The sequence below is a fragment of the Lissotriton helveticus genome, chromosome 12, assembly GCF_964261635.1.
Source record: "Lissotriton helveticus chromosome 12, aLisHel1.1, whole genome shotgun sequence".
In the NCBI taxonomy this organism is placed as follows: Eukaryota; Metazoa; Chordata; class Amphibia; order Caudata; family Salamandridae; genus Lissotriton; species Lissotriton helveticus.
The window spans coordinates 234,169,778-234,197,305 of record NC_136073.1 but is presented as its reverse complement, the minus strand read 5'-3'; the positions used below and the strand labels follow the sequence as shown (position 1 = coordinate 234,197,305).

The 27,528-nt window shown below is 50.8% G+C and overlaps 1 protein-coding gene and 1 pseudogene across 1 annotated transcript in view; one reads left to right on the top strand and one right to left on the bottom strand.

The window, feature by feature from the left end:
- The window catches only part of RNF166 (ring finger protein 166), a 168,376-nt gene that overhangs the window by 17,860 nt on the left and 122,988 nt on the right, over nt 1-27,528 (top strand). The gene's annotated exons all lie outside the window — the stretch shown is intronic.
- Nucleotides 25,197-25,325, bottom strand: LOC144801126 (small Cajal body-specific RNA 14; annotated as a pseudogene).

Here is a 27,528-nt window from a genome sequence, read left to right as displayed (position 1 = left end):
AATGCTAGGTGCCGCTAGGCAACTCATTGCCCTGTACTGGAAGCGAGCGGAGGCACCTCCCATAGCCGCCTGGTTTGTGCGCCTTTGGCAGGTCCTAGCGATGGAGCTACTTACGGCGCGTCTACAGGCGCGAGATGTGCGCTTCAAGGCGGTTTGGGAGCCCTTGGTGCGTCATCTCTGTTCTGTGGAATATGCGCGACACATGCCCACTAGACTCCGCGCTCTGCACCTATTCGAGGACGCGCTTGTCCCTAGAGACCCGACCAGATTACATCCCTGATCACCTTACACACCGCGGCTGCGACCACACACACGCACGCCCCCCTGCACCCTACCCCCCGCCATGCTGCCAATACCCGCCATTCCATCGAACCTCCCCCTCCTTCCCCCCCCTCCGCTTTGTCTGTCCGTAGGCCTCTTTGACCTTCCTACTCTCTTTCTTCCTACTAGCCACCCTGGCGCCTATCTTCCCTTGAGATGGTTGTGCCCCCGTTGGGCTGTTAGAGATAGCTGGGCTACCTGCCCTCCACGCATCCTACTTGCCAAAGCGAATACACTCATGAGTATGGCAAGACTTTGACCACGGCACCCCTAAGCCATGCGGCCGGCCCTCCGAGGAGGGTTGTAGGCGAGGCGCTGTGTTAAAGCTTTTCCCCGATTGCACTGGCACAGAACTCAACGAGATACATCTTGCGCGGCCGGCCTCGGCAAGAGGTTGTAGGCTTAACGCTGTGTTCAAAAATAAAACAGATTTTAAATAAAAAAGTATTTTATGTTCTCGCATGTTCTGAGGGCAGGTATTTCCTATATTAGATTGCACTTTTGTTATTGTATTTTGTGATTTAGGGTTCCCGAGCTTGCCTTGTAGATCCTCAATAATTTTCTCCCATCCTTTTATGGGTGGATCCGCTATGAACTGACTCCCTTCCTGTGCCTGACCCAGCCATGATTGAAATTTCCCATCGAGCTTATCTGTACACTTGATCCTGCGCAGGACGCTGTGTTTCTCTTCCCCGCTTGTCTCCCCGATGGGTTGGTAAAAAGTAGCAGGCGGGATGTCCAGCTGAAATGATGCTCTTTGTGGCCTGTGATCGCTTTCCTGCCGGTTTTCGACTTCAAAGTCAGTCGTTCTGTCAGCCAGCTCTCGGCTTATCATAATATAATCAATTCTGGACACATTCCGGAAAGTGGGCTGAGGCTGCCAGGCAGTCGAGCGAGCTCTTTTCAGGGCGTGAGTTGATGTCAATTTATAGCTACAGAAAAGATCATGCAAAGGGGCCGCCCTTCCTGAACCCCGGGGGAGTGATTCCAATTTGTTGAGGTCTTTTAGGTTGAAGTCCCCAACTAGAAGGACCTGGTGTGTTTTGTATTTATTTAGCAGGTCCTCTAGATTTTGTGCCAGAGCTTCCAGCTGGTCCTTCATTAGCGTCTGTGCGGGGTTGATGTAGCAGTTTAATACCAGCAGGTGAATTGGATGTTTGTTGAGTCTCAAACCTCTTATCTGTAGGGCTTGTAGACCAAGGGAGTTCACGTTAATGATGGTAGCAGCGACGGCGCACTCGTGTTTGATAAAAACTGATAGGCCGCCTGCTGGACGACCAAAGATGTTCCTTTTTGTTGCTGGTACTTGAAGTTCATAGTACCCGGCCAGAGGAGTGGAGGTCAAGGCCCAGGTTTCTTGGAGGCAGATTATGTCTCCACTTTCCAGGAACTGCCTCAAGTTTTCATTTTTACAGATTTTGCTAATCCCTGCTATGTTCCAGGAGATTACAGTTAATTGTGGCTTTGCTGTAGTTCCGGGCCTGGTGCCTCCTCTGACAGGCTGACTTTTGTGATGGTTAGGAATTCTGTGTCCTCCTGCTTGCGAGTCCCTTTTGCTCAGGGTTGGGGGAGATAGTGCGTATAACCCGTTGATTGTTTTGGCAGAGGATTCTAATTCCCATTGGGACGTTTTGGCCCATCTGGCTTCTATTTGGGGCTCCAAAGCTGGTTGTCCCTTGTAGGACTGATCGAGTGGCCTTTCTCCCGCTGTCTGGGGCCAGGACGACGGGATATTTTGGGGGCGACAATATCTGAACTTCAATGCCCCACTCCGGGAGAAGGATTGAGTTTTTCTCGATGGCTTGTTGTGTTTTTTAGGTCTCGCCTGTCGATGCGCATGCGCATCGAGCTTGCGAGCCTATTGCGGCTTAAACAACCTTTAACTAAGAAGCAAGGAATCGTGGCGATTCCTTGCAGTGCCCGTGACTTTTAAGCTCAATGCGCATGTGCATTGAGCTTAAAAGCGCGTGCACATCAGTTCCCTCAGCCGCAATCGCCGTCTGTTCCCTCAGCCGCATTCCTCCCGACACCTTTTGAAGTGAAGCTTAGCTTCACTTCAAAGGCCCCGGCTTCTTCACACCCACATGCCGCTCTCCCCGCTCCGCCCCCTCCCCTGCCCGCCGTGTGCATTTCTCCTCCACCCCCTCCCCACAGCAATGCCCTCCGTCTTGTTTGTTAATTTCCTCCAACTGCCCATCTCCTTTCAATACGTTTCCATTTAATCGCCTACCTCTCGATGTCCCTCATCCTCATCTCAACTCATCTATCACTCCAGCTATCTCCTCTTACACGTTATACGAATATCTCTCTCTTCACCTCCGTCCCACGATCTCTCATCTCTCTTCCTTTCACCCTCTAATCACGATCGTCTATTCTGTTGCTCTCCCCTCGATAGCCCTCTCCCCCACCTATTAATCTTTTCTGTTTTCTACGCATTTTCACCCTCTTACGTCTTCCTTTTCTCCCTCGTGCTTCCTTCATCTTTCCTTCTCTAACCATTTTCCTCGTCCGCCTCCCGCCATCTCTATACACCTCTCCCCTTCTGTGACCGTCAGTCTCCTTCCCTGCATCTCCGTCGCTCTAAGCACCCCTATATCTCAGCCCTCTTACCCCCGTCGCACCTATTTAATCTCTAACTTCTGTCATGTCTCCCCAGTACCCATCTACTCCTGTTGGGTCACCTCGTGCTCTTCTCCTCTGTCCCACATGTCCTTTCATTTTCCCTATCGCAATCCCATTTTACAGCTGCTCTTCTGATGTGTTCTCTCCATTGCTGCATGTTTCCTCTTTCTACTTTTTCCTATTGTCTGTTTCCCTACCCTCGCTCTCCCCAGCCCCCGCCTCCATTTGTCTCCGCTCACTCTCTATCCATTTCTCTGCACGTTTCCATCTCCCGGTTAAATAATATTTTATTGGCAAGACAAATCAGCTAGACATTCACGGAAGAGAACAGGACGAGCTGCCAGCCCTCCAGCCCTCGACCCTGTTCAATATGCCCTGTTCAGTGACGAGGGAAGGCACATGCTGAGGTGCCATTTCTGACAGGGTGGAAATAAGCCGTTCTGCAGGCCTGTGCGCGTTTCCCTCAGGGGAAAGAGTCCGAGTTTTTTTGCCGCGCTATGTTGCCGTTTGTGGGAGACGTTCGCTTGCTGTGGAGCACGATGCCATGGTGTAAATCTACATGATGTCACCCCGTCCTTCCGAATCCCCCCCCCCTCACCAGTTTCTCACAACTCAGGGATAGTCGTAGAAATTGAGTTCAAGGGGTACCCCAGCCTGTCCCAGCCTCCCCCTGCAGGAGCCTGCGCTACGCCCCTGGCTCCATACGATTTTTTTGCTACTCGCAATCACTCACCCTCACTCACCCTCACCCACACTCACCCTCACCCTCACTCACCCTCAGGCCTCAACCTCACTCACTCTCAACCCCTCACCCTCACTCACCCTCAACACCTCACCCTCACCCTCACTCACCCTCAACCGTTCACCCTCAACCCCTCACTCACCCTCACTTACCCTCAACCCCTCTGCCTCACCCTCACTCACCCTCACTTACCCTCAACCCCTCAGCCTCACCCTCACTCACCCTCACCCTCACTCACCCTCAACCCCTCACCCTCACTCACCCTCACCCACCCTCAACCCCTCACACTCACTCATCCTCACTCACCCTCAACTCCTCATCCTCACTCACCCTCAACACCTCACCCTCACCCACCCTCACCCTCCCTCACCCTCACTCACTCTCATCCCCTCAGCCTCACCCTCACTCACCCTCACTCACCCTCGCCCTCACTCACCCTCACTCACCCTCACCCTCACTCACACACCCTCACTCACCCCCACCCTCACTCACACTCACTCACACTCACTCACACTCACTCACACTCACTCACCCTCACTCACCCTCACTCACCCTCACCCACACTCACCCTCACCCTCACTCACCCTCAACACCTCACCCTCACTCACCCTCAACCCCTCACCCTCACCCTCAATCAGCCTCAACCCCTTACCCTCAATCACCCTCACCCTCACTCAGCCTCAACCCCTCACCCTCACTCACCCTCAACCCCTCATCCTCACTCACCCTCAACCCCTCACCCTCACTCACCCTCAACCCCTCACCCTCACTCACCCTCACTCAGCCTCACCCTCACTCACCCTCACTCACCCTCACCCTCACTCACCCTCACTCACCCTCACCCTCACCCACCCTCACCCTCACTCACCCTCAACCCCTCACCCTCACTCACTCTCAACCCCTCACCCTCACTCACCCTCAACACCTCACCCTCACCCTCACTCACCCTCAACCGTTCACCCTCAACCCCTCACTCACCCTCACTCTCACTCACCCTCACTTACCCTCAACCCCTCAGCCTCACCTTCACTCACCCTCAACCCCTCAGCCTCACCCTCACTCACCCTCACTCACCCTCAACCCCTCACCCTCACTCATCCTCACCCTCACTCACCCACAACCCCTCACCCTCACTCACCCTCACCCTCACTCACCCTCAACTCCTCACCCTCAACACCTCAGCCTCACCCTCACTCACCCTCAACGCCTCACCCTCAACACCTCACCCTCACTCACCCTCACCCTCACTCACCCTCACCCTCACTCACCCTCACCCTCAACACCTCACCCTCAACACCTCACCCTCAACACCTCACCCTCATCCCCTCACCCACCCTCACAACACATATTGTGTTACAATAGGTGTCACATTTGCGGAAGATAAAACTATCTAGAGATGTAGCATAACGACCAGAGCTGCCATATAAGTCACGTAAATACTAAACATGTTGCATTCCAAATGCTATAGGTGTCACATTTGCAAAAGTTATAACTATTGGCATTGTAAATGACAAAGCCATCAATATAGCAATTTTAACATCGCAAAAAAAAAAAATTATGTCATTTACAAGACCAATAACTACAACTTTTCTAATGCGATACTTATTGCATTCCAACACCACTCACACACGCAACGCCACTCACACACGCAACGCCACTCACACACGCAACGCCACTCACACACGCAACGCCACTCACACACGCAACGCCACTCACACACGCAACGCCACTCACACACGCAACGCCACTCACACACGCAACGCCACTCACACACGCTACGCCACTCACACACGCTACGCCACTCACACACGCTACGCCACTCACACACGCTACGCCACTCACACACGCAACGCCACTCACACACGCCACTCATCCACGCAACGCCACTCATCCACGCAACGCTACTCATCCACGCAACGCCACTCTTCCATTTGCAAAAAGAAAAATGTCGAACTATTCTATTGCGAGACCTATTGCATTTCCAATGCTTGTTTGTCCTTTAGTCCCATCACGGTGGAGTCACCATGTGTGTCCCCTTTCAGACTCAGGAATTTCACCCATTCTATGTCCCCTGTTTGTGTCTTATCTAGGCTCTCCAGATGTTTGAAAAGACGTAGAATGTTACTCCGATTCAGAATGTCATGGTTGCCCATGCTAGAGAATCTCGGAGTGAGGACCACCTCATGCACAACTGCTGATGCACCTGCGGTTTGAGCCAGAACACCATTTTTTGTTACAGTTTCTGCTGGGATAGGCACTGTCCTGATACTCCCTTGAAGGGTTGAGGGAGGGCCTCTTTGTGGGCACTTATTTTGCTTGTAATTGGTCCTAGTAGTAGGCTGGGACTGAGTACTTAGTTGTGGTAGGTGCGGAGTTGCCACTTGTAACCAGGGATTTGCCGGAATTGTCTGTGTAGGCCCTTCTGAGGATGATGGGCTTGTTCCGGGCGTTAGCTGATTAGCCGTGCGGATAATTTGCCTTGCTGGTGATTTTTCGCCCTTCGTATTCAGGGTACTTGACAATGTGGTTTGTTTATGTTGTACTTCCTTAGAGAAGGAGGCTGGGGGGATCCATTTACCCCAGTTTTTATCTGTGAATATTAGGTACAACTGGGTCGCTTTTGTCCCCCCTTATGGAGACAGATGCTGGAATTTCAATAGCTGTGGCTGTCTCACTTTTAACTTTGTTTTTTTCTGTTGCTTTTTTAGCTTCTTTTTTGCCCTCCTTGATAGTGGGGGATCCTGCTGTGTTAGTAAATAATCCAGATGGCCAGCCTCTAGAAAGCATTCCGCCATCGGGACAGCTGTCACAGTCCCAAGAGAATTGCATTAACAATTCTAGGGGGAGTAGCACTCCCATGCACAAGAGTTGTGGAGGGGCATCAAATTCTCGAGTTTTACCCAAGAGAGGTGGCGGCACAGACCAATCTGGTACAGAACTGAAATATCTGGACCTCCCCCCTGTGTCCGCCCCGTATGTAATAGTTCTTGCGGGGTATCCAGCCTTGGACCGGGGGAAAAGGGAGGAATATGGGGATCTTAAAAACAAATGTACATACTGGCTCAATTATAATTGATCTTAAAAACAGATCGCGTTTGAAATTTGCCCATAGGTGGTCCAAGAGGGTCAATCGTATCGGGCAGCCCCCGGGCAGGTGTCACAGGTATAGCGTCAGGTGGAACAGAGGAAGGTCCAGTATCCAACCCTGCTGTAGAACTTGGGGGTCTAGTTTCTATTTGGGCCTGATGTAGACCCTTACTGCTAGCCCCTCCTCCTGGTGCTGTGAGAGAGTCTAAGTGGTTTGACGATGGTACCTGCGCCAATATGCCCCAGAGATGACCTTTTATCAAAGTTGGGATCCAAGAATAACCTCTTATCCAAAATGTCAATTTGGTGGGTCAGCATAGATGATGCCCTAATGAGAAATTGATCTAGCGTCCCTATGAATGACTCGCCTGGGATAGACTTCCTTCCCTTTCCTACATTAACAGTCGCCATTTCTTCAGCCAATGCGATACTTGCTATGTAGCAGTCACAAGGAATGTCCCAATCAATAAGGCCCCATACAGTTATAACGCACTGACCTTGAACAGGCTGAGGGATGAAGAAAAGAGGGAGGCCTGTCCCGACCTTTACCGACCTCGAACGGCCTCAAACGGTCCCATCCTTGTCCCGGGCTTCTCCCGGGACACTCCTGCGTGCTCCCGCGCAGCGGAGGAGGAAGTTGTTTAAATAGTGGCAGTGCGATGGGCGTTCCTCTGTCACAGGCACAGGTGTGGGCGGTCAGAGGATCCTGGAACTTCGAGTCCTTTAGGCCTGTGTTTCCCAAACTGTGCGCCGCGGCGCCCCCGTGTGCCGTTATCAGTAGCCAGGGGCGCCGTGCACTGATGTGGGAAAGATAGCGTCTGGTCTGTGTAGGCAGAAAAATTGTATGCATCTTTTTGAGGCCCTACCAGGGTCTGAAGGCAGGATGAATGTATTCAAGCTCAGCGCAAGATATGCAAAGTAGGGGGGGGGGGTTTACAAATGCCACCTGCATCATGCCGGTACAATGGTTTGGCCCAAGAGCGTACATAGTGCGTATGTACGTGTTTTCACAGACGTAGCCTGCACGCAATTACTGGCAGAAGTAGCTTCCGCTTCATTACTGGCATACGGAGCTCGTCTGGCCTGTTCTGCCTGCTTCGTGGGACCCTCAGCAGAAGTTGCAGATTGGTATGTGCGGTCAAGACAGATTAAAAAAAAAAGTTTATAAATATGTGTGCTAATTCCTCTACGCTAGCCTTCCTCTGTTTGACGACAAAGAGACCAGGTTTTAATGTCCGGGCACCTCCGCCATCATACACTGCTATAATGCTGTGCGTGCGGCCTCCCCCCTTTCACAACCTACGTGTCTCTTCTTCGAAAGCCCTTGCCAAGTGCTTTTCAGGTTTTAGACTTAGGCCCCCTGTGCACTGATGTCAAAAGTGCAGAGCGCCAGGACATCAGAGTTATAGTGCGCTATAAACAAAGAAACACATGATCACACCTACACTCATGCATGAATAAACACACCAACGCTTTGCACCGGCTTCATTTCTAACAAGCCCCATTTTCTTTTTAGGGCTCGGACTCCTCCCCACTGAAAGTGGGAGGAGTTTCGAGATCCTAATGTTAAAGAAGAGAAAAAAAAGTATCTCCTAGGGCTTTGGCGAGACAAATTCCACACATTCCTTAGCGTGTTCTGTCATCTGGCCAGTGATTCGTCTTCGTTGTGTTGTCGTTTTAATAGGCTTGAAGTGATAGGGTAAATGTAGTTTTGTTCCGCCATCTTGGGCATTTTTCGTTCGTGCTCGCGCAAAGAAGTACATTAATTATAATTAGGAGCTGTCAAGGTGCCTCCGTAAGTGAATCCAGATGGCCGGGCGCGTTCACCATTCAGCAGCGCTCAGCGCGCAGCTGCTGCATGCCAGGCCGGGAAAGGGCTTCATCAGCCTCACTCATCCGGATCACAAACTCGGATCCTCACCATGATGGAACACACCCCTTGCTGATCTAAACTGTTCCAGTTCAGACTGGGCTTCCACACGCAACTCTTATTTCAAAGTTCAGGTAAGGTAAACCGAACTGCAACTCCAAGCTATATTTGTTTTTTTTGGTTTCGTAATTGAGGCCAAGACCGAACTTTGCAAAAAACACAGGCTGTGAACACATTGTGTGTGTTTTAATGTTGCACTTCGTTGTAAATCCTTGACATACCTTTTTTTGCACTTTGGCTGCAGCTTGTATAAAGAGACTCGCCATCCTAAGTGTGCAATTCATTCCTTTCTTAGTTCGTCTCACCTCCTCCCTTCTTTTCTACTCTCCCCCCGCCCCTCCTATTTTCTTGCCATCGCTGGTTGCACTCTCTCCTCTCCGCTACTAGTAATACCCGATGCAGAGTGGCGGTGCAGAGTGGCGGTGCAGAGTGGCGGTGCAGAGTGGCGGTGCAGAGTGGCGGTGCAGAGTGGCGGTGCAGAGTGCAGAGTGGCGGTGCAGAGTGGCGGTGCAGAGTGGCGGTGCAGAGTGGCGGTGCAGAGTGGCGGTGCGGCGGTGCAGAGTGGCGGTGCAGAGTGGCGGTGCGGCGGTGCAAAGTGGCGGTGCAGAGTGGCGGTGCAGAGTGGCGGTGCAGAGTGGCGGTGCAGAGTGCAGAGTGGCGGTGCAGAGTGGCGGTGCAGAGTGGCGGTGCAGAGTGCAGAGTGGCGGTGCAGAGTGGCGGTGCAGAGTGGCGGTGCAGAGTGGCGGTGCAGAGTGCAGAGTGGCGGTGCAGAGTGGCGGTGCAGAGTGGCGGTGCAAAGTGGCGGTGCAGAGTGGCGGTGCAGAGTGGCGGTGCAGAGTGGCGGTGCAGAGTGGCGGTGCAGAGTGGCGGTGCAGAGTGGCGGTGCAGAGTGCAGAGTGGCGGTGCAGAGTGGCGGTGCAGAGTGGCGGTGCAGAGTGCAGAGTGGCGGTGCAGTGTGGCGGTGCAGTGTGGCGGTGCAGAGTGGCGGTGCAGAGTGGCGGTGCAGAGTGGCGGTGCAGAGTGGCGGTGCAGAGTGGCGGTGCAGAGTGGCGGTGCAGAGTGGCGGTGCAGAGTGGCGGCGCAGAGTGGCGGTGCAGAGTGGCGGTGCGGCGGTGCAGAGTGCAGAGTGGCGGTGCAGAGTGGCGGTGCAGAGTGGCGGTGCAGAGTGGCGGTGCAGAGTGCAGAGTGGCGGTGCAGAGTGGCGGTGCAGAGTGCAGAGTGGCGGTGCAGAGTGGCGGTGCAGAGTGGCGGTGCAGAGTGGCGGCGCAGAGTGGCGGCGCAGAGTGGCGGCGCAGAGTGGCGGCGCAGAGTGGCGGCGCAGAGTGGCGGCGCAGAGTGGCGGTGCAGAGTGGCGGTGCAGAGTGGCGGTGCAGAGTGGCGGTGCAGAGTGGCGGTGCAGAGTGGCGGTGCAGAGTGCAGAGTGGCGGTGCAGAGTGCAGAGTGGCGGTGCAGAGTGGCGGTGCAGAGTGGCGGTGCAGAGTGGCGGTGCAGAGTGGCGGTGCAGAGTGGCGGTGCAGAGTGGCGGTGCAGAGTGGCGGTGCAGAGTGGCGGTGCAGAGTGGCGGTGCGGCGGTGCAGAGTGGCGGTGCAGAGTGGCGGTGCAGAGTGGCGGTGCAGAGTGGCGGTGCAGAGTGGCGGTGCAGAGTGGCGGTGCAGAGTGCAGAGTGGCGGTGCAGAGTGGCGGTGCAAAGTGGCGGTGCAGAGTGGCGGTGCAGAGTGCAGAGTGGCGGTGCAGAGTGGCGGTGCAGAGTGGCGGTGCAGAGTGGCGGTGCAGAGTGGCGGTGCAGAGTGGGGGTGCAGAGTGGGGGTGCAGAGTGGCGGTGCAGAGTGCAGAGTGGCGGTGCAGAGTGGCGGTGCAGAGTGGCGGTGCAGAGTGGCGGTGCAGAGTGGGGGTGCAGAGTGGGGGTGCAGAGTGGGGGTGCAGAGTGGGGGTGCAGAGTGGCGGTGCGGCGGTGCAGAGTGGCGGTGCAAAGTGGCGGTGCAGAGTGGCGGTGCAGAGTGCAGAGTGGCGGTGCAGAGTGCAGAGTGGCGGTGCAGAGTGGCGGTGCAGAGTGGCGGTGCAGAGTGGCGGTGCAGAGTGGCGGTGCAGAGTGGCGGTGCGGCGGTGCAGAGTGGCGGTGCAGAGTGGCGGTGCAGAGTGCAGAGTGGCGGTGCAGAGTGGCGGTGCAGAGTGCAGAGTGGGGGTGCAGAGTGGGGGTGCAGAGTGGGGGTGCAGAGTGGGGGTGCAGAGTGGGGGTGCAGAGTGCAGAGTGGCGGTGCAGAGTGGCGGTGCAGAGTGCAGAGTGGGGGTGCAGAGTGGGGGTGCAGAGTGGCGGTGCAGAGTGCAGAGTGGCGGTGCAGAGTGGGGGTGCAGAGTGGCGGTGCAGAGTGCAGAGTGGCGGTGCAGAGTGCAGAGTGGCGGTGCAGAGTGCAGAGTGGCGGTGCAGAGTGCAGAGTGGCGGTGCAGAGTGGCGGTGCAGAGTGCAGAGTGGCGGTGCAGAGTGGCGGTGCAGAGTGCAGAGTGGCGGTGCAGAGTGGCGGCGCAGAGTGCAGAGTGGCGGCGCAGAGTGGCGGCGCGGCGGTGCAGAGTGGCGGTGCAGAGTGGCGGTGCAGAGTGGCGGTGCAGCGGCGCAGAGTGGCGGCGCAGAGTGGCGGCGCAGAGTGGCGGCGCAGAGTGGCGGCGCAGAGTGCAGAGTGGCGGTGCAGAGTGGCGGTGCAGAGTGGCGGTGCAGAGTGCAGAGTGGCGGTGCAGAGTGGCGGTGCAGAGTGGCGGTGCAGAGTGGCGGTGCAGAGTGCAGAGTGGCGGTGCAGAGTGGCGGTGCAGAGTGCAGAGTGGCGGTGCAGAGTGCAGAGTGGCGGTGAGTGCGGAGTGGCGGTGAGTGCAGAGTGACAGTGAGTGCAGAGTGACAGTGAGTGACGACTGACTGTAGAGTGACTGTAGAGTGACTGTAGAGTGACTGTAGAGTGACTGTAGAGTGACTGTAGAGTGAGTGCAGAGTGAGTGCAGAGTGAGTGCAGAGTGAGTGCAGAGTGAGTGCAGAGTGACTAGTGAGTGCAGAGTGACTAGTGAGTGCAGAGTGACAGTGAGTGCAGAGTGACAGTGAGTGCAGAGTGACAGTGAGTGCAGAGTGACAGTGAGTGCAGAGTGGCAGTGAGTGCAGAGTGGCAGTGAGTGCAGAGTGGCAGTGAGTGCAGAGTGGCGGTGCAGAGTGGCGGTGCAGAGTGGCGGTGCAGAGTGGCGGTGCAGAGTGGGGGTGCAGAGTGGGGGTGCAGAGTGGGGGTGCAGAGTGGGGTGCAGAGTGGCGGTGCGGCGGTGCAGAGTGGCGGTGCAAAGTGGCGGTGCAGAGTGGCGGTGCAGAGTGCAGAGTGGCGGTGCAGAGTGCAGAGTGGCGGTGCAGAGTGGCGGTGCAGAGTGGCGGTGCAGAGTGGCGGTGCAGAGTGGCGGTGCAGAGTGGCGGTGCGGCGGTGCAGAGTGGCGGTGCAGAGTGGCGGTGCAGAGTGCAGAGTGGCGGTGCAGAGTGGCGGTGCAGAGTGCAGAGTGGGGGTGCAGAGTGGGGGTGCAGAGTGGGGGTGCAGAGTGGGGGTGCAGAGTGGGGGTGCAGAGTGCAGAGTGGCGGTGCAGAGTGGCGGTGCAGAGTGCAGAGTGGGGGTGCAGAGTGGGGGTGCAGAGTGGCGGTGCAGAGTGCAGAGTGGCGGTGCAGAGTGGGGGTGCAGAGTGGCGGTGCAGAGTGCAGAGTGGCGGTGCAGAGTGCAGAGTGGCGGTGCAGAGTGCAGAGTGGCGGTGCAGAGTGCAGAGTGGCGGTGCAGAGTGGCGGTGCAGAGTGCAGAGTGGCGGTGCAGAGTGGCGGTGCAGAGTGCAGAGTGGCGGTGCAGAGTGGCGGCGCAGAGTGCAGAGTGGCGGCGCAGAGTGGCGGCGCGGCGGTGCAGAGTGGCGGTGCAGAGTGGCGGTGCAGAGTGGCGGTGCAGCGGCGCAGAGTGGCGGCGCAGAGTGGCGGCGCAGAGTGGCGGCGCAGAGTGGCGGCGCAGAGTGGCGGCGCAGAGTGCAGAGTGGCGGTGCAGAGTGGCGGTGCAGAGTGGCGGTGCAGAGTGCAGAGTGGCGGTGCAGAGTGGCGGTGCAGAGTGGCGGTGCAGAGTGGCGGTGCAGAGTGCAGAGTGGCGGTGCAGAGTGGCGGTGCAGAGTGCAGAGTGGCGGTGCAGAGTGCAGAGTGGCGGTGAGTGCAGAGTGGCGGTGAGTGCAGAGTGACAGTGAGTGCAGAGTGACAGTGAGTGACGACTGACTGTAGAGTGACTGTAGAGTGACTGTAGAGTGACTGTAGAGTGACTGTAGAGTGACTGTAGAGTGAGTGCAGAGTGAGTGCAGAGTGAGTGCAGAGTGAGTGCAGAGTGAGTGCAGAGTGACTAGTGAGTGCAGAGTGACTAGTGAGTGCAGAGTGACAGTGAGTGCAGAGTGACAGTGAGTGCAGAGTGACAGTGAGTGCAGAGTGACAGTGAGTGCAGAGTGGCAGTGAGTGCAGAGTGGCAGTGAGTGCAGAGTGGCAGTGAGTGCAGAGTGGCAGTGAGTGCAGAGTGGCAGTGAGTGCAGAGTGGCAGTGAGTGCAGAGTGGCAATGAGTGCAGAGTGACAGTGAGTGCAGAGTGACAGCAGAGTGACAGTGAGTGCAGAGTGACAGCAGAGTGACAGTGAGTGCAGAGTGACAGTGAGTGCAGAGTGACAGTGAGTGCAGAGTGACAGCAGAGTGACAGTGAGGGCAGAGTGACAGTGAGGGCAGAGTGACAGTGAGGGCAGAGTGACAGTGAGTGCAGAGTGACAGTGAGTGCAGAGTGACAGTGAGTGCAGAGTGACAGTGAGTGCAGAGTGAGTGCAGAGTGACAGTGAGTGCAGAGTGACAGTGAGTGCAGAGTGACAGTGAGTGCAGAGTGACAGTGAGTGCAGAGTGACAGTGAGTGCAGAGTGACAGTGAGTGCAGAGTGACAGTGAGTGCAGAGTGACAGTGAGTGCAGAGTGACAGTGAGTGCAGAGTGACAGTGAGTGCAGAGTGACAGTGAGTGCAGAGTGACAGTGAGTGCAGAGTGACAGCAGAGTGACAGTGAGTGCAGAGTGACAGTGAGTGCAGAGTGACAGTGAGTGCAGAGTGACAGTGAGTGCAGAGTGACAGTGAGTGCAGAGTGACAGTGAGTGCAGAGTGACAGTGAGTGCAGAGTGACAGTGAGTGCAGAGTGACAGTGAGTGCAGAGTGACAGTGAGTGCAGAGTGACAGTGAGTGCAGAGTGACAGTGAGTGCAGAGTGACAGTGAGTGCAGAGTGACAGCAGAGTGACAGTGAGTGCAGAGTGACAGCAGAGTGACAGTGAGTGCAGAGTGACAGCAGAGTGACAGTGAGTGCAGAGTGACAGTGAGTGCAGAGTGACAGTGAGTGCAGAGTGACAGTGAGTGCAGAGTGACAGTGAGTGCAGAGTGACAGTGAGTGCAGAGTGACAGTGAGTGCAGAGTGACAGTGAGTGCAGAGTGACAGTGAGTGCAGAGACAGTGTGTCAGGGTGCACATTGTGTGAGTGTGCAGAATGAGTGTGCAGGGTAAACAGTGTGTGACTATGCAGGGTGACATTGGGAGTGTGCGGGTGAGCAGTGTGTGAATGTTACGGGGCAGTGTGTGAGTGTGCAGAAAACACCACACACACATACACCACACACACATAACGCACACACAAACCACACACCTCAGTCTCTCAACACCACACACTTGTCACCACTCAACACAACACACTCACCACCACACTCACTCCCCAGGCTCACCCCCACAGACTCACCAGCACACACTCACCAGCACACAGAAAACAACACACACAACAACACACCCCCAGCCGTCAATGAATGCTTTCACCATGCACAAACACCAACAACCATCATCCATCTGTGCACGCTTTTACCAAGCACACACCCACCAGCCGTCAGTGCACCCTTCCAACAGGCGCACCCTTCCAACAGGCGCACACACCTCCAGCCGGCAGTGCACTTTTCCACCAAGCAATCGCAGTATGGTACACTTTACTTTTAAACATATTCATATAAAGCACAGCATGCCACCATTGGTAAAATTACAATTCAACCAACATACTTCCACTACACACCACATGCACACACTCCATAACACATGGCAAAAAGACATTGGCATTTACAATGCCATTAGCTCAAACTCAAATAAATCCGAGCCCGATTGCATTTCTAATGCTTGTTTTTTCTGGAGAGACCGGTGTCACAAACATGCTTATACAATTTTTATTTTCGAGTTAGTTACAAAACGCATCCTCCCGGGAGTTCCACTCCTCTTTTCTGACAGTTTTATAATCATGATGATCGCTTACAAATGCCCTTTCATTAATTCAGAGTACAATCTCCTCACCCGAGTTGAGACGACTTCAGATCCTTTCCATTACGTCCCTCTTCTATGACCTTCCATACTTTTCCTCTGCCCCTGTTATATGTTCCCTCTTCTGTACTCCTCTCCCTCTTGCTTTCATTTCTCTTTTTCATTTTTGCATCTATTTCTTTGTTTACCGCTTCACTGAATTCTTCACATATCCAATGCTTCCCGCTTTATTCTACACACTCTTCTCTTTGACTCAGTTTCACTCTTCCCCTTTTTAGGTCTCGTGACCTACAATGCGCGCAAGCGCATTTGGGATCGAGAATTCAAGTGCTCGATTGACTAGTGAAACCACTGCGATTTCTTCACAGTGCATGTGAGGTCACGTGGCCACAAAAGCGGGTCACGTGACCACACAAGCACGCGCATCTCCCTATTTCGCCTGCATCAACTTCTCCTCCCGTCGCTCGTATTCCCGCCCCCCCACCAGGCTCTCCCGCGCTCCGGCCTCCGAGAGCTTCAAAGCTTCCCCGCCCACTGCTTCACACTTCACGGCCGGCAGGCCGTGAGATCCATTCCTTTAATACAGTTGGAAAAGCCCAGCCATCTGCAGTTCCTTGTAGCTTGTTCTAAATATTTGTGCTGTGGCAACCATTGATAATGCCAATAGTCGTAGTTGCTCGTAGGTGTTATTTTACCTGTGTTACATATGCATTGCTGCTTGTAGGTGTTATTTCATTTTTTTTTTTAAGTTGTTCACCGCTGCACAAATATATCGAAGCACTTTGCTGCTGGTCAAGCGCGCAACGCCATTAGGCTAAAAGGGATTCAGGCAACCCCCATCCGTCCTGTGTGGCAGCTTCTGCTCCGGATGCTTCCCGGGCACACACACACAGCCCTAGTACTTGAAAGGTGTTATTGGCACACTATGCTAAAACCTACATTATAGCTTATTTGTGCTTTGGGAGTGTTTTTATTAGTTGCGAATGCCTTCCATATGTTTAATTATTATTCGCACTACACTTTACCTAGGGCTTTAAGGGTGCCTGGTCCAAGTAGGTGCTGCAACATGTGCCGATCGGGCTCTCTGTTTTTATCGTCACCCTAGAGAGAAAAATCATAGTTTACCTTTGCAGCATTTTAGGTTTTAAATTTTATTTGGTTTTTGGGCTATTGTATATTGTGCTAACTCGAACCTAAAGTATTGCACAGTTTTACATTGCCACTAGTTACACAAATATAAAGTAACATGTGTTTTACCATGCTGTAGTTGCCGACACTTTTTTTCCCCCTTCCTACGTGCCAGCACAAGTTTAGCATACTGCTGTGGTTAATTTGCATCCAACAGATGCAGCCTCCAAATAGATTACAATCTGTGTCGCTTGTCTACATAGCTTTTAATTAACGTCTCCTACTTTCCTTTCTCAAGTGCTGGATTTGTCACCGAAACATCTCACTATAGCAGACTTTCTGTCTGCATTTTGTTAATCAAACCTAGCTATATTTATTGCATTGTATTTACAGACTTACATGTTTACCATGAAAGTAAAGTTTTAATAATAGGGTAAAGACGAGATTTTAACTTTGCAGCATTTCAGGGTTTGCAATGCCATTTAATTTTTAGACAATTGTATATAGCACAAACTCAGTCCTTAATGTATTGGACCGTTTTACATAGTCCATAGCTACATTCTACAAATGCAATGTTTATGTATTTTTTGGTGAGCCTGCGCTATAACTCGGCCCTACTTGGTTAATTACATACAAACAACGTTTATGTTAATTTCTGTAGTAACAGTGATCACAAGGTTGTCCATAATTACAGAATGGTGAGCCAGGGCTGTGACACAATTCTGCTCCCTGAAAGCCGCAATCGTTATGCTACAAATTAGCACATACGAACAAAAGCGTATTTCTTTTATATAGCAAAGCTTTATTTTTTGTTAAATCTTCATGTAGGAACAACTATTGACAAAGCTAATAGTCATGGCTGCTTTTTGGTGTGTTACCACTTGTGGTACATATATGAATACGCTGGCAGGAGTAGAGACATGCTAGTTTGGCGGCACACTATGCTAAAACCTATTTTTTAGGTTATTTGTGTTTTGTTGGACGCTTTTGTATTCGTTATGTATGCTTTCTGCATCTCCACAACCACGCGCATTGTGCGCAGCTTCCATTTGCCACCAGACACTTCGCACGCGCCGCACTCCACCTCTGCTGCCACACGCATTCAGCTCACCAGGCTGCTCACCCCCCATATGCTCGCTTGCCAATGTCCCTCCCACCCTTCCTTTGATCTCCGCCGCGAGTTCTCACACGCTCGTCTCCGTCCCCTTCCTTTAATGGCCCTCCCCCTCCCCCAGCACAGAGTGTGCATCGCTTGTTTTTAATGGCCGCACGTTTTCTCTCTCACACGCCATCCTAATAAGCATCTACCTTGCTGCTCACGCTAACTTTTGATTTGTGAGATCCACACATATCTCTGCCAGAACACATCACCCCCCCCCCTCTCCCCGCAGCATACCCTGCTCTCACAGGGCACACAGTTTCTACTCCACGCACCGTCTCTCTCCACTCTGCTCTCCCGTATCTCACACTCCTCCACCGCCTCGCCTGTCTTTGAAGGAACCTCCCTTTCTAGCTCAGCTGCCTTTTCTACTTCATCTCACCACTTACTTTTCTCTCCTCTCACTGCCCTCGCTCCCTCTCATCTGTCACTCACTCCCTCTCATCTGTCACTCACACACTGTGCACTCACACTACTTTAGATCACACATAATGCTCACGCGCACACACACACACACCCCACACACCCTCACACCATGCACCCTCACACACCCCGCACCCTCACACTACTTTAGACCCCACACAATGCACACACACACTGCACTCTCATACACCCCGCACCCTCACACACCCCGCACCCTCACACACCCCACACCCTCACACACCCCACAGCCTCACACACTCCCTACCCTCATAAAACACTCTGCACCCTCACACACTCTGCACCCTCACACACACTCTGCACCCTCACACACACTCTGCACCCTCACACACACTCTGCACCCTCAGACACTGCACCCTCACACACTGCACTCTCACACACTGCACCCCTGTTTGTTTACCGCACTCATTATTACTACAGTCATATCCCTTGTGTTTTAAAATAACAACTTACACATAATTGAAAACACCTGTTATATATCCAGTATATAAGTATATTGCTCTCTCATTTACATTCATTACACTGTGCCCTCACACACTGCCCACTCACACACTGCCCACTCACACATTGCGCCCTTACACACTGTGCACTCACTCTACTTTAGGCCACACACACACACTGCACCCTCACACTACTTTAGACCACACACAATGCACACACACACACACACACACACACACTGCACCCTCACACCCAGCACCCTCACACACCCCGCATCCTCACACACCCCGCACCCTCACACACCCTCACATTACTTTAGACCACACACAATGCACCCTCACACCCCACACCCTCACACTCAGCACCCTCACACACCCTGCACCCTCACACACCCTGCCCCCTCACACACTCTGCCCCCTCACACACTCTGCCCCCTCACACACTCTGCCCCCTCACACACTCTGCATCCACATAGTTATACGCCATATAATTACACTGCACTCAATGCAACATTCACTTGAAATACCACTCAGTGCCACATAATTACCCGCCTTCCCTCTATCTATCTATCGCCTTCCCTCTATCGCCCTCCCTCTATCGCCCTCACTCTATCTATCTTTCGCACTCACTATGTCTATCTATCGCACCACCACAGCATCACTCAGCACCACCACAGCATCACTCATGCGCTACCACAGCATCACTGAACGCCACAGCATCACTCGTCACCACCACATCACTCAGCGCTACCACAGCATCAATCTGTGCAACCATTTAACAACAGCTGGTTTAAATATGTTCTCTCAATGTTTCAAGCTTTATTACAAATGTCACAAAAAGATGTTAATATTTCACTTCTGTTCTTGGATTTTCGTCACAATAAAATACACTGAACATAATCTTCACAAAAGTATTTTACAAAAGTTTAAGCTATTGCCATTATAAATTACAATAACTTTTATTAAAGTATTAATTATTAAAAAAAAATAAAAGCCATAGTTATTTGTAATATCAATACATCTAAGTCACGTAAATACAACACATATTGCATTACAAATGCTATAGGTGTCACATTTGCGAAAGTTAAAACTATTGGCATTGTAAATGACAAAGCTATTAATTTTGCTATTTTCAAAACCAACACATAAATAAAAGATTTGTCATTTAAAATACCAATAGCTCAAACTTTCCTAATGCGAGACCTATTGCATTGCAAATGCTTGTTTACTCTCTGATTTCTTAACTCTGGCTCGCCTACTTCAAAGATTTCAAATGGGTCCTGGTTTGGTCAACGTAGCTCACCTATTCCTTGCTTTTCTTTTGGGTGCGTGCACTTTTCTACTTAGAACTGAAAATGCCAAGGAATGCTGCGTGGATTAAATAATTATTCACACAAATGACATGGGACAATTTCGCCAAGTGATAAGCTAAAATCACATTGAGGATCAAAAGGAGAGCTGAAACCCACCGCATTGAGTAGGCTTCCAGCTCTGTTATGGAGCCTCTGCACAGACGATATTCATTGGGGGGGAGGGAGGGTGCAAACACCACAGGACATGAGCGGCAGACTTACAATCGTTTGTGAGGCACTGGAGAAATACGCATTGTTTGGCACAAAGTCTCCTACCTAAGACCGCCCCTTCCCTCACATGGCGAAAAATTATTCAAAGTTGGCAAATCTACAAAATAAAAGTGGCAGATAGGCGGGGCACTGCACAACACTGGGCCTGAATATGAACAACACATCAGTGGGGGCACGTAAATGACACTCCATAGAGAGCAGGTGCTCTGTAGGCACTTAATGCGTTCTAATGCTTGACATGGGAAGTCGCATTCTGCCATTTGGTTATTGTCAGCGATTAATGATCTCTCCCTGCACACCTGCAATATTTCTTATTTTTACCATTTGTGCTGCAGCCACCGCTCCTCTTGCAACATTTATTGCTAACACCCCATGTGTAGTTCTTGCCACAACACACCCCGCTGCAGCTCTGCCTCCCGCTGCATCTACTGCTGCTCCTTCAATGTACTGCATCTTCTGCGTCCGTTCCTGTTACACTCATTGCTGAAACCCTACTATAGTTTTTTTTGTTGAGTTCCTCCAGCTGCATGGTCTATTGATGCATTCCTGCTGTATCTCTTGCTTCAGCTCGTCTGCCAGCAGTTCTGTAATTCTTGACTCAGTTTCTCCAGCTGCTGTCAATAACTTGTCTTCTTTTGGATTTAAAGCTGTACCGTTGGTTTTGTTTGCTCCAGCCCTCTTCCTGCAATTCCTTTCCCTACTGTCTGTTCATCTTGCTTGTGACCTCTCCTGCTGCACAACTTCTGTATTTCTTTTGTTCCGCCCTTCATGCCCCTACATCTGTAGCATCCACCGATGCCCCTCGGCTATTGCATTTATTGGTTTTACACAACTAGCAACCAGACTCCCCTTTCATGTGTGAAAGTTTGAAAATGATTAGACCAGTGGGCTCTGCCAATATTTATCAGAGTCTTTGGCATGTTCCAGCAGGTAAAATGCAAATACTGAATAAAACAAAAAAACTTGCTGCATTGAGGATAGAAAAACAAAAAGGATTGCTTTGACCACAAAAAGCATGTATGAAGTACTGATTATTAATCTGTGTGCTATGGAGATTTAAAATGATCCCTCCTGCATTGCAGTGCACAAACTCCATAATAAAAGGTGAAATGCCAATGGCATGAGGTGGGAGAGTGTGTTCTGTGTGGACAACCATGTCAAGTCAACCCAACAAATACGTGAACCACCGCAATGACGAATGGTCTGCTGGTAGTTTGTGAATAGCTAGCAGCTGCTATCCTTTTTATCCCCTTTCCATTGCAATGCTATTTTTGAATGTAACACCAGAGCATACATTTCTCATGTTCATCTCCAACATTGCACTAGCAGCAGCACTTTGCATGACAGCGCTTACTTAGTTATTACTGAGGTGGCATGCTGGGTGTGGTTAAAAAAAAAGGTGCATATGGCTATTAATCTTGTAGGATCGTTACTCACTTAACGAGTTTTTATTAAACAACTGTTATCTTTTTATTTTGTTACAAATATGATTGTGATACCTTCATTGCATCCCAATTTATTTAAGGAAGCCAACAGGAAGTACTCCTGAGGTCGTGCTTACATATCCCCCACCCACCCACCGGTAAAAAAATGGTGGGGAGCCACGTCCAACTGCCAATTAGGTCAAGGGAGCCATGGGTTAAAAAAGTTTGGGAACCACTGCTTTAGGCGCTTCTCTCTGCAAACTCCCACAGTGTCCTCCGTAATGCTTCTGCACAAGTTTCACCTCTCTGCCCTCCAAAAACTGCACAAGCCCCTAAAATACTTGTAAGGGTTTTTAGATATTTAATACTCAAATGCTCTACTCCTAGTCCTTTTCAAATTTTAACCACAGCCGAGTGCTTCTCCTATAAACTCAACATCACATAACCAGCAAGGGAGGAAGGAACTATAGACTCCCCTAATGTCTTACAAAAAGCCAAAAAGCCAGAAGACCGTCCCCAAACAAAGACTTTCAACCTCAGTGCTGATAGTACTGACCTTGATGATTCTGTAGCTCTTCCCGCTCTATTAAACTCCGCTGCGGCGTCTCGTTATCACCAAGAAATTCGAGCACCAAGCTCCTCAAATGCCGGCAAAGCACCCCCCGTCTTCCCCCGCCACTATACTGACGGTGGGCTGGTAGGAGTTAGAGAGCCGTCCCAAAAAACAAAAACTTCTGACAGAGCCACTGACCGTGATGGTTGTAGAGCTCTTTCCCGCTCCGTTCCTCTCCCCAGGTGCCGAGAGAACAGCCCTGCCTTCCCCACCTCTGCAGCCTAACGGCGAGGTCACCAGGCGATAGAGAATGCTGCTTTCCGGCTGCCTTCGGCGTTTCGGTACACAGGGGTCCAAGCTTGCAGATATGTATATCCCAAAGGAATAAAGTTAACACTGCAGCTTTTACTCCATTATTTCATAACACAAGTACTCCAATTCGCCTTCACTGCTGCGCCTCCTTCGCACAAACCAGCCCGACCTCACCGGAGCCTCTAGTGACCCGCAAACCGCCGGTTTCCACTCGTGTTTGTGGTTACAAATGTACTTCAACAGCAAATTAATTCAGCGCGTCCTCGCGCTCGGGGTCAGACAGTATTCAGAGTTAGATGCAAACAACAGTGCTTCCTCGCGCTAAAGAAACAAGCATTTACAATGCAATAGGTCTCCCAGCATTAAAGTTTGAGTTATTGGCATTGTGTATGACAATGCGTTGCATCAAATTTTTAGCACACTTTGAATTGGTGAGCAGTGTGAGTGTGTGCAAGAGTATGGTGTTCTTGAAAGCAGTGTGGTAGAGAGTGCAGGAATTTGGGTGACCTGAGCAATGTGGATGATGCACCTCACACACGGGGCTGACACAGTTATTATTCACACAGCTCTGATGCACCTCAGGTACGGGCTCACAGATGTTATTATTCACACAGCTCTGATGATGCACCTCACGCACGGGGCTGACAGTTATTATTCACACAGCTCTGATGATGCACCTCAGGCACGGGCTCACAGCTGTTATTATTCACACAGCTCTGATGATGCACCTCTGGCACGGGCTTACAGCTATTATTATGCACACAGCTCTGATGATGCACCTCACGCACGGGCTCATAGCTGTTATTATTCACACAGCTCTGATGATGCACCTCACGCACGGGGCTGACGCAGTTATTATTCACACAGCTCTGATGATGCACCTTAGGCATAGGCTCACAGCTGTTGTTATTCACACAGCTCTGATGATGCACCTCTGGCACGGGCTTACAGCTATTATTCACACAGCTCTGATGATGCACCTCAGCACGGGGCTCACAGCTGTTATTATTCACACAGCTCTGATGATGCACCTCATGCACGGCCTCACAGCGGTTATTATTCACACACAGTGATGACCCCGGGGGCAGCCTGCACCTTCCTACGCTACTGTCTCTGCATATCACAATAAGTCTGGTAATGGGCAAACTGTCTTGGTTGGCATGACATGAGGAAGTCTGGTAATGGGCACAATAAGTCTGGTAATGGGCAAACTGTCTTGGTTGGCATGACATGAGGAAGTCTGGTAATGGGCAAACTGTCCTGATTGGCATGACATGAGTAGGGAAATTTGAAGGAAAAAAAGGCAAAATTCATTTTCAAAACCTCTTCTTTGAACTTTGCCAAGCAAACTATTTTAAAAAGACCCATGAAGACACCCGCCTGATTTTTCCACTCTGTGCTAGCAACATATGGGGGAAAGGCTTAAACGAAGGGCCACAGCTAAAGTGCACTCATTGGATTCAAAACAGAGTTGGTAGGATCCTGGCATCTGGAACATTTACACTTCTTAAAACGGCACCAGGGACACAAACATCCAACAATATCCAGTTTGCTGTGAGAATAAGCCATCATTTTCCCTTCAAATATTAAGCAATTTAAATGTTACTGCATGCAAAATGATGGGGGAAAATACATGTACTGTATGCAGCCTATGCAGTAAAATCAGAAACATTGACCGTAGTAATTCCCACTAATTCCCCCACAGCGAGTTATCAGATGCTTTCATTACAAATCCAGATTGCACTTTAACTTCATTTTAAAACACATCAGCACTGCAATATGGTGGCTCGTGAACAGGTAGGTGTACAGTAGGCTTCCAGGAGTTGTGCTTTAAGGGGTAACGTTGGCGCCTCCTGGATCCAGCGGTCACTGGATGGTGATGCGGGCCCTACAGTCATGTCAGAGGGACTGCAGGAGCAGGTGGTTATTACATGAGGTCCGGGTAGCTGAGGTGACGAGCATGCCGCCTCTTGCACCACCGCGGCCTGCCTCGTCCTCTAAGAGGTCACCCGGGAAGCGGCCGAGCAGTCAAGAAAGACATCAGGTAAAGCAGAAGAAAATAAAGCGGTACACAAAAATATGGCAAATGGAATCTGAACCTCGGCTACATTCAGTACCCCCTAGTATTGCAGTCATTATGATATTTTCTCTACTCGAGGTGAGCAAGTGGCAGGCACACTGCGCAGGTTTTTTAACTGACCCTACTACAATAACTGACTTTGCTGACATTTGCAGAAACGTTCTTTTGTTTGCAGTGGTGCAGTGTGGACTTTCAATGAGAGGGGTGCACATCGGAGTCCTCGTTTCTTATTAACAGTACGATCAGTTTAGGAGGGCAGTAGGGCTTCAGGTTGCAGATATGTATGACTTCCCAGACTTTATTGCTTGATTTTGCTTCCGAAAAAGTATCACTCATAACCGCTGAAATGCCACTCATAATTACACATAAATTATGAAAACGTCACACATAGCAATCTGAAACCTTGGCAGCTATGAAGGTCTACGTCCTCTTTCGAGACAGTTAACCCCTTTCAACAACACCCCATCCCTCCCAGCCTCACCCCAAGCGGGCCCCCTGTGCATGTTAAAGGTGCAGGCCTTACCTTGCTGTAGAGCTCAGAGGCGGACATCGCGGCGCCTCGTGCCCCTCCTTGCAGGGTGCACCGGATGAACGGAACTGGAAGCGTCTAGGCCGTGACTCCTCGCAGGTGGGCCTGTCCTGAACCCAAATAAGGCCTCCCCCGAGCCCGGCTCCCCGTACTTAAGCCCACCCTCCCCCGGCACCCCGCCTGGCCTCGCTTTGGCGCTGCAGGGTGTTTGAGCTGTTGCCAGGACTCGAACCCCGTAGCCCGGCTTCATAACCATCTGCTTCAACCTTGAAGGTAGTTATTACAGAACCTAGAGCCTTTACGTCAAAGTGTGTTTTGCATGCTTGTAAAATGGCCTGCCCATCCCCACTTCGCACTTATTTACACACACGCGCGTGCACTGAACCCTACGCACTGCTCCAGTCTGTACAAATTTCGGTGGAAACGTTTGGTTTGTTTCCTGTCTCAGTATCTCCATATCTCGGTGCAGGTTCGCGCGGCGTCCTCGCGCCGCCTTTAAAATGCTGTAGGGAGCCGTAGCACAGGCACCTGGGGGTCCTGTCGGCAGTGGGCCCCCTCTCGTTGCTGTACGTGGCTGCCTTGGGGTCACATGGTATTACTGACGCATGCAACCGTCAGGGAGGACACCCACGTGTGAGGAGGAGCGGCCGGGGATCGAACCGCCCATGGAGAGAAGCCGCGCCCACGGAGAGAAGCCCATGCCCTAGAGAGAGCCCCGCGGTGGCAGCTGAAGACCGGAGTAGCGGTAAGTGGCGGGGGGGGGGGCGGGGCGGGGGCGCTTGATGCACGTGTGTGTGTGTGTGTGTGTGTGTGTGTATGCGTGTATGCGACAGCAGGGGTGAGTTCTCTTTATGTGGGGGTGCATGCGTGCATGGGCGCTCGTGTGTGTATGTGTGTGTCTCTGCGTATGCGCATGCGCATGCATGTAGGGTGTTGGAGCTTCCCAGGAGACGGCAGCTGAGCGTGTGCGCGCGTGGCCTACGCCGATCGCCTTTGCGCGCGGCCGGTGCTGTCTCCTGGGAAGCATAGTCAGCAACAAAAGATCTCCTGGCGGACACAGCGCTGACGCGCTGTTAAACGCCAGGAGACCTAAAAAGGTTTCCACGAACAGCTCCAGGGCACTGCCTTTTATTCATTCTCAGCTTGCTGCAAGCTCTGGATGACCACTCTTAGCAGTGTACATGTGACCCTTGCTATGCTGTATATGGCTTAGTTGTGGTGTCTTTGTATTTGTGTTGTGGGTCTTAAAGTTTGGATAGTTTTTTTAAAGGTACCTGTGGACACAACATACCAATTTTAGCACGATAGTAGCAGTACACATTGACAAACTCGCTGTTCTTAGGAAATTAAGCACAGCTAAGTGCAGATTTTTTGTGTGTGTTGCTGTTAAAGTATTCTCTTATATTATGTTTTGGAAGTGCATGTATGTGAGTGGTATGTATTTTTCACACTATGACAGAAGCACCAGTATGTTTGTCTCACAAGTGTTCTTGACCACTCCAATATAACCCAGTCCATGTACTCCTGAATTACATTTCTTCATTTCTATTAATATGGTCATCTTTAGGGCATAACCTAAAATGCCCATTGTTTCCAAAGCACTTCAGGAATACAGTTATCCCTTCTTCAGGAAAAACGTTTGGTATTTTTGAGAGTATCTGAAACGTAAATACTTGCACATGTGTAACCCCAAATTTCATTCATCTTTGAGAGGAGTGAAAAAAAACCAATAGAAATCATAAGAGGATCAGTACAGCCAGCTACCTCTTAGTCTAGCATTGATGCACTGAATAGCATGATTCCAGGGTAGATGGCCATGGCTACTTGTTCACTTATCTAAACAAAGATGTTTGTAGATAATCTGAATAATGAATTCATATAAAAACTTCCTATTACGTGGCTCATCCCCAAAAACTCCAAGGGTTCACAGTCCTAATTGATCCCCCGGAAATTCATTTGTCTAAGAGAAGAACACTTCCAGTAATGTATTAGTTGTTGCTGGAAAATTGTATTAATTCAACTCTTGACCGCGCTGTTGTCATGTGGTCCATACTTTTGACAAGATTATTTGACTTTTGTAAAATTAACAATGTTTTTATAGTTACATGTCGATCTTTATGAGCCCAGTAGAAAAGCATGTAATGAATCTTTCTTGACAGTTTATTCAAAATAATATATATTTTTGGAAATGTGTTAAAAACATAAACAGTTATAATCAGTTTCCAATGTTGTAATAAAGTACACATTTGTAAGACTCATACATTTTTCTTTTAACTATTATAGCGTTAAGATCCAACTTTTTTGTATACGGTTAGAAGGTGCTTTTTTGACTTATTCATAGTTCAGAGAACCTCATTTAGTTCATTTCCGTTCTGAGAAGATACTAAAAATAATGTAATTCATTGTCTAATAGGAAAAGCATCCAGATCGTTTATACATAATGATTCTTTACACAATAGCATTTTTGTCCATCTTCTCTCTATTTGTGGGTCTTAGTACATAATCTGTGAAATTGACTTTTTCTGGGTTAATAAAGTTTAAATGTCTTGCTGTTGGAGGCGTTAGTGCACTCTTACTTTAGTGTGTTCATTCAATCTCAATTTAAGTGGTTTGTCCTATTTATTAGTTATCTCAACAAACCTCTCTTTGCCTATATCACACGGTCATATTCACAAGTCGAAAAATGTGTGGTGGTGTAATACTTGCCTGAAAAGGATGAACGATGTTTGTTTTGACATTATACACAGTTAGAACATCAAAGAAATGAGTTAGAAAAATAAAGAGACGGAAAGCTACCCATTTTAGGTGTATGCAGTGTCCCTTGATGCGTCCTT